This window comes from Meles meles, chromosome 2 (genome assembly GCF_922984935.1).
Source record: "Meles meles chromosome 2, mMelMel3.1 paternal haplotype, whole genome shotgun sequence".
NCBI classification, from domain to species: Eukaryota; Metazoa; Chordata; class Mammalia; order Carnivora; family Mustelidae; genus Meles; species Meles meles.
This window is the reverse complement of record NC_060067.1, coordinates 81472805-81481148: the sequence shown is the minus strand read 5'-3', so window position 1 is coordinate 81481148 and position 8344 is coordinate 81472805. Positions and strand designations below refer to the sequence as shown.

The 8344-nt window shown below is 35.2% G+C and overlaps 1 pseudogene; it reads right to left on the bottom strand.

Annotated features, from left to right (window-relative positions):
* Positions 1–366: 366 nt before the first annotated feature.
* LOC123937720 lies at positions 367–539 on the bottom strand (annotated as a pseudogene).
* Between the last annotated feature and the right edge of the window lie 7805 nt (positions 540–8344).

Genomic DNA, 8344 nt, shown 5'->3' with positions numbered 1-8344 from the left:
GCCCAATGCAGGGCTCAATCCCAGGACCCTGGGATCATGACCTGAGCGAAAGGCAGAGGCTTTAACCCACTGAGCCACCCAGGCGCCCCTAGATATTGTCTTTTTAATATATGTAAATATCCAATAAAAAACTTATTCATTATATTCAAATGCAGCTCTTCTTTCTAAATTCTCTAATTTGGTTGAGAAATTCATCAGTACATAACCATTATTCCAGTGATATAATCTTAGCCATTGTCCCCATAATATATTAGTTGCAAATTGTTTCTTCTCTCTTTAAATCATTCATATAGATAGTTCGTTTCCTCATTCACTGAGGATTCACTGGCTTAAAATTTACTTTTCTTTTTTGGTCAAGTGTAGTACTTCCTGATAGACATTTCAAAATCTAGTTTTTATATCTTTCTTTAATTCATCTATAGTGATGTTGCCAAGTTACTTATTGTACTGCTTATTTCACTTCTATTTCCTAATTTAATTAGCAATAATCGCGCCTCGGATAAAGCTCATTGGCTACGATACTGCCACTGCGCAAAGCTCTATTTCCTAATTTAAGCAAGAATTCCTTATCAGATGTTGAAGACCTCCCTAAGTGTCTATTATTTCAACTCTATTGGCCATTAATTCCCTACATCCCTGTTAACCATACACCTTTCATTGTGTCTTCCTTTAATTACATATATATATATATATATATATGCACTCTGCATCCTTTATTTGCCAATATATATTTTTTTTCTTCTATAACTCAATGATCCGCATTATCCACAAACATAGCCAACAGAAAATGTAGGGAATTGACTTGTTCAAGAGATTAATGAAAAATCACTATGGGTATTTAAAAGCTTTGACAAGGTCTTTGTGTATAAAATAGTCATTAGCCATGAGATGTTTACAGCTTTTATTGAGAAAGACAGAGAGAGAAAGCTGACAGAAGAAAGAGTACAGAAGAAATTAACAATGTTCTGCATAAAAATGTGAAGTGGAGACAAATACTGCCAACTAATAAAACCTTACATGTAAGTGATATCATAGAAACATGTATTGACACTTTTTTTTTCAGACAGAGTATGTTATAATTGTATGACACAATTCTAAAAAAGGAGGGAAATATATCCTGCATTACCCCTGTAAATTACAAATTATGTTTTCTAAAAGTTGAGGAAGATTAGAATAAAGAGTTTTTGGAAAGTTTTGGAGAGTTTTTGAGTAAGGAGTTTTGGAGAATCATGGATTTCTCCATAAGGATCCCATCTTAACTTCTTCAAAATAAGGGATTACCCTCTTTTCTGTGTGACATTTTACTGTGATTCATTGTTTTATAGCATTGTTTTTACAATGCTGCAAAAATTATAAGATACTAAAAGAGGGAGCTGCATCAGAAGATTTTGTTATCCTGTTATAATTTCATTTCACCAAATCTCCTAAAATTTATATTGAGTAAAAAAGTTAAGTTCAGCTTTGCATATTTGACTTTTTATTTTTTATTCTATTTGTAAATTCTGTTTATACATTGGACTCATTTTGTGCCAAAAGTTCTTCTAAAGCCTTTAAAATATACATTCAACCTAAGTGAAAAATGTCTTTCTATTGTCAAACTATTTGGGTATATGAAGTTAATTCCTGATTATCACAGTATCATATACAATATTTAAGCAACACAAAATATGAAGAAATTATTCTGAGTGTTGGGAAACGCAGAAAGAAAAATTATATTTCTAAGTTATCAGTGAGAAAGACTTTACAATATATTAAGTAATATGCAAGTTGAGCAGTATTCTTAGTCCTTAATCCTTCATCCAGCATACCTTCCATGTACATGAACAGTGTATATTCTCCTCACTTAAACTAATCAAGGAATGAAAGAGGCTATTTTTACTCATATTTTAATTGAAATGTTGAAATATAACCAGCATACAGAAAAATGCACTTATCATAAGTGTACAATTAAGAAAATTTTCACAATGTAAACACACTAGGCTAACCATGACTCACATCAAAAAATAGAATGTTTGACACTCTAAGAAGCTCTGTTATGACCTTTGCCTGTCACTTCTCAATGAAATGTAACTGTTACTCTGAATTATAACAATGTAAATGATTTTGACCATTTCAAACCTGATACATATTATGCCTTGCTTTTTTGCCTGAATTCTTTTGCTCAGTATTGTTTGAGATGAATCTATTGTGTGTGTCTGTGCAGTAATAATTTTTTATTCTTATAACTTTCCAATATCCCACTCTTTGACTCTACCACTGTTCATTTGGCCAATCTAAAGTTCATGGAAATTTGAATTGACTTTAGTTTCTGGCTATTAAAAATAAAGATGCAATAGAGAATGCAGAAATAGAGCCATACAAATATGCCCAATTTAGTTTTGACAAAGGAGTAAAAGCAATTCAATGGAAGAGGAATAGTCTTTCCGATAAGTGGTGTTAGAACAATTGGACATCAACCGTCAAATAAAGAACCTTTACTGAATCACACAGTCTATAGAAGTGAACAAAAATAGACTCATGCTGCCTGCTGCAACAGGAGTAAGAAAATATTATGTGTCTGAAAAATAAATAGATCATGGACTTAAACATAAAATCATAAAACTCCTAGGAAAAAGAAAAATAACAAAATCTTTAGAACCTAGGTCTAGGCAAAGACTGCTTATATTTGACATAAAAAGCAGAAGCGATAAAAGGAAAATTGGGGAGGGGAGGTGAACCATAAGAGACTATGGACTCTGAAAAACAACCTGAGGGTTTTGAAGGGTCAGGGGTGGGAGGTTGGGGGAACAGGTGGTGGGTGATGGGGAGGGCACGTTTTGCATGGAGCACTGGGTGTTGTGCAAAAAGAATGAATACGGTTACGCTGAAAAAATAAATAAAAAGGGAAAAAAAAAAAAGGAAAATTTGTAAAACTAGACCTCATGGTTTGCTCTGCAAAAGAATCTGTTACGATGAAAGACAAATTACAGACAAGTAGAAAATATTTGCAAATAACATATCTGACAGAGGGCTGGTGATAACAAAACAGTATTTAAATGACTCAAAACTTAACATTAAAAAAATAAGCAAACCAATTAAGAAATGAGCAAAGATGTATACACACTTTAAACAAGATATATAGAGAGAAAATAAGCACATGAGGATATTAAACATAACTAGCCACTAGGAAAATGAAAATTAAAACTGCAATGAAATATCAGTACACACATATCAGAATAGGTAAAATAAAAATAGTCATAACACAAAATGTCATTAAGGATGCACAGTCACAGGTCGCTCATATGTTGCTGGTGAGTATGCAAATTAGTACAGTCACCTTGGAAAACATTTTTTAGTTGCTTATAAAAGTGAACATATATTTCATGAACATGAATGTGGTTTTCTGCTATGTATTGCCAGGAATGGAACTGCTGAATTACCAGTGTGTATGTTAAACTTTACTAGATGTTGATAATTTTTAAAAGTAAATATAAAAAAACTTAAACTTTCATTATCAATGTATGTGCCAATGCCTTTGCATCCTTGTTAACATATGACATTGTATTTTTCATTTTAGTCATGCTGATATGTGTGATAATGCTATAATTTGAGTTTTCATTTCTTTGATCACTAGTGATGCTGAGTGCTTTTTCATATGTTCATTGGTTATTTAGATATCCTTTTAGCAACTGTTGTTGAAGTCTTTTGATCACCTTTTCTTTTGGATTTTCTGCTTCTTTCTTTCTTATTTAAGTTGATAAAAGGAATTAATTTAATTAAATATGGACTAAGTTTTGTCAGACACATGCATTATAAGTCATATTCTTTGTGGTTTTATTTTGTCTTAATATTTTAATGAAGGGCAGTTCTAAATAATATAATTGAATTTATCACTCTTTATATTTAATTATTTTTGAGTACTTACACAAAATTTTTGCCTACTTCTCAGTCATAACCACATTACTGTGAGTCCCAGGTGGTCATCAGAGTCCCTTCTGACCAAATACCTTGGATCCTAGGGATTGGAATAGTTATAACATTTGTACTCTGCTTTCAGGAAACATTCTACTTAATTTCTTGGTCTCCTTTGTATAGCTTTTGGTTGCAGCCTATTGTCTTGAGGGGAAAACAGAGCAAGTGACTCCATTCTATGCCTTGCTTTTCTCACCAGGATCTTCATCTTCATATTTTCTAATATTGCCCCACAAAACTTATCAAATTTTTGTTTGTGTTTCTGCGTTTTCATTTTGACCAGCTAAGTGGACTCAGATCCTTAACTTCTTCTACATAGAGAACTGGCAAATATCTCAGAAAAGATTTAGTTGCCATCGGGCTAGAAGTCATCTTCCTTCTTTATGTTCATAATCCTGTCCTTTCAAGTCCTGGTTTCTTTAACAGATGTCTGATGTTTTCAAACAGACAAGTAGATAAAATAATTTAAAAGAATATATAAACACACACACACACATTTTACTTAATATTTGCCTCTGGAAAATGCCTTTAATTTCTAGCCTATGGTACTTATTTGTCTCAGTTCTTGTTTATATTATAGGGTCCCAAACAAGTAAGGGTAATGTATACTCAGGCATAAAGTTTTATTTTTATTTCAAGTTTTTTTTTTATAATTTTTTTTCAGCATAACAGTATTCATTGCTTTTGCACCACACCCAGTGCTCCATGCAATAGTGCCCTCCCTAATACCCAACACCTGGTTCCTCAACATCCCACTCCCTACCGCTTCAAAACCCTTAGGTTGTTTTTCAGAGTCCATAGTCTCTCATGGTTCATCTCCCTTTCTACTTTCCCTCAACTCCCTTCTCCTCTCCATCTCCCCATGTCCTCCATGTTCTTTGTTATGCTCCACAAATAAGTGAAACCATATGATACTTGACTCTCTCTGCTTGACTTATTTCACTCAGCAAAATCTCTTCCACTCCCGTCCATGTTGCTACAAATGTTGGATATTCATCTTTTCTGATCAAGGCATAATACTCCATCGTGTATATGGACCACATCTTCCTTATCCATTCGTCCGCTGAAGGGCATCTTGGCTCTTTCCACAGTTTGGCGACCATGGCCATTGCTGCTATAAACATTGGGGTATGGATGGCTCTTCTTTTCACTACATCTGTATCTTTGGGGTAAATATCCAGCAGTGCAATTGCAGGGTCATAGGGAAGCTCTATTTTTAATTTCTTGAGTAATCTCCACACTGATCTCCAAAGTGGCTGCATCAACTTGCATTCCCACCAACAGTGTAAGAGGGTTCCCCTTTCTCCACATCCTCTCCAACACACGTTGTTTCCTGTCTTGCTAACTTTGGCCATTCTAACTGGTGTCAGGTGATATCTAAATGTGGTTTTAATTTGAATCTCCCTGATGGTTAGTGATGATGAACATTTTTTCATGTGTCTGATAGCCATTTGTATGTCTTCACTGGAGAAGTGTCTGTTCATATCTTCTGCCCATTTTTTGATATGATTGTCTGTTTTGTGTGTGTTGAGTTTGAGGAGTTCTTTGTAGATCCTGGATATCAACCTTTTGTCTGTACTGTCATTTGCAAATATCTTCTCACATTCCGTGGGTTGCCTTTTTGCTTTGTTGACTGTTTCCTTTGCTATACAGAAGCTTTTGATCTTGATGAAGTCCCAAAAGTTCATTTTCTCTTTTGTTTCCTTTGCCTTTGGAGACAAATCTTGAAAGAAGTTGCTGTGGTTGATATCAAAGAGGTTACTGCCTTTGTTCTCCTCTAGGATTCTGATGGATTCCTGTCTCACATTGAGGTCTTTTATCCATTTTGAGTTTATCTTTGTGTACGGAGTAAGAGAATGGTCGAGTTTAATTCTTCTACATATAGCTGTCCAGTTTTCCCAGCACCATTTATTGAAGAGACTGTCTTTTTCCCATTGTCTATTTTTTCCTGTTATGTCGAAGATTATTTGACCATCGAGGTGAGGATCCATATCTGGGCTCTCTACTCTGTTCAACTGGTCTATGTGTCTGTTTTTATGACAGTACCACATTGTCTTGGTGATCACAGCTTTGTAGTAAAGCTTGCAATCAGGTAACGTGATGCCGCCAGTTTTGTTTTTGTTTTTCAACATTTCCTAGCAATTCGGGGTCTCTTCTGATTCCATACAAATTTTAGGATTATTTGCTCCAGCTCTTTGAAAAATACCGGTGGAATTTTGATTGGAATGGCATTAAAAGTATAGATTGCTCTAGGCAGTTTAGACATTTTAACAATGTTTATTCTTCTGATCCAAGAGCATGGAATGGTCTTCCATCTTTTTGTGTCTGCTTCAATTTCCTTCATGAGTGTTCTGTAGTTCCTCGAATACAGATCCTTTACTTCTTTGGTTAGGTTTATTCCCATGTATCTTATGATTCTTGGTGCTATAGTAAATGGATTTGATTCTCTAATTTCCCTTTCTGTTTTTTCATTGTTAGTGTATAAGAAAGCCACTGATTTCTGTACATTGACTTTGTATCCTGCCATGTTACTGAATTGCTGTATGAGATCTAGTAGTTTGGGTGTGGAGTCTTTTGGGTTTTCCAAATAAAGAATCATGTCACCTGTGAAGAGAGAGAGATTGACTTCTTCATTGCCAATTCAGATACCTTTTATTTCTCTTTGTTGTCTGATTGCCATTGCTAGGACTTCTAATACTATGTTGAACAAGAGTGGAGAGAGTGGGCATCCTTGTCGTGTTCCTGATCTCAGTGGGAAGGCTGCAAGCTTTCTCCCATTGAGGATGATATTTGCTGTGGGTCTTTCATAGATAGATTTTATGAAGTTCAGGAATGTTCCCTCTATCCCTATACTTTGAAGCATTTCAATCAGGAACTGATGCTGGATTTTGTCAAGTGCTTTTTCTGCATCATTTGAGAGGACCATGTGTTCTTCTCTCTTCTATTATTGATTTGTTCTATCACATTGATTGATTTGCGAATGTTGAACCATCCTTGTAACCCAGGGATGAATCCGATCTGGTCATGGTGGATAATCTTTTTAATGTGCTGCCGGATCCTGTTTCCTAGGATCTTGTTGAGAATCGTAGCATCCATATTCATCAGTGATATTGGTCTGAAATTCTCCTTTTTGGTAGGGTCTTTGCCTGGTTTGGGGATCAGGGTAATGTTGGCTTCAAAAAAAGAGTCTGGAAGTTTTCCTTCTTCTTCAATTTTTTGAAACAGCTTCAGGAGAATTGGTGTTATTTCTTCTTTGAAAGTTTGATAGAATTCCCCAGGGAATCCGTCAGGTCCTGGGCTCTTGGTTTTTGGGAGGTTTTTGATCACTGCTTCAATCTCATTACTAAATATCAGTCTATTCAGGTTGTCAATTTCTTCCTGGTTCAATTTTGGGAGTCTATAGTTTTCCAGGAATGCATCCATTTCATCTAGGTTGATTAGCTTATTGGCATATAACTGTTGATAATAATTTCTGATGATTGTTTCTATTTCCTTGGTGTTAGTTGTGATCTCTCCCTTTTCATTCATAATTTTATTAATTTGGGCTTTCTCTCTTTTCTTTTGGATTAGTGTGGCCAATGGTTTATCAATCTTATTGATTCTTTCAAAAACCCAGCTTCTAGTTTCATTGACACATTCTATTGTATCTCTGGTTTCTACCTCATTGATCTCTGCTCTAATCTTGATTATTTCCCTTCTTGTGTGTGGAGTTGGTTTGATTTGTTGTTGATTCTCCAGTTCTTTAAGGTGTAGAGGTAGCTGGTGTACTCTGGATTTTTCAGTTTTTTTGAGGGAGGCTTGGATCGCTATGTATTTCCCCCTTCAGGACTGCCTTTGCTGTATCCCATAGGCTTTGGACCAAAGAGTCTTCATTCTCATTGGTTTCCATGAATTGTTTAAGTTCTTCTTTGATCTCCTGGTTGATACAAGCATTCTTAAGCAAGGTGGTCTTTAGCTTCCATGTGTTTGAGTTCCTTCTGAACTTTTCCTTGTGATTGAGCTCCAGTTTCAAAGCATTGTGATCTGAGAATATGCAAGGAATAATGTCAGTCTTTTGGTATCGGTTGAATCCTGCTTTTTGACCCAGTATGTGATCTATTCTGGAGAAGGTTCCATGTGCACTTGAGAACAATGAGTGTTCTGTTGTTTTAGGGTGGAATGTTCTGTGTATATCGATGAGGTCCTTCTGGTCCAGTGTTTCATTCAATGCTCTTATTTTCTTTATTGATTTTCTGCTTTGATGATCTGTCTATTACTGAGAGAGGCGTATAAAGATCTCCTACTATTAATGTATTCATATCAGTATGACTCTTTGTCTTGATTAATAGTTTTCTTGTGTAATTGGCTGCTCCCATATTGGGGGCATAGATATTTACAATTGTTAGATCATCTT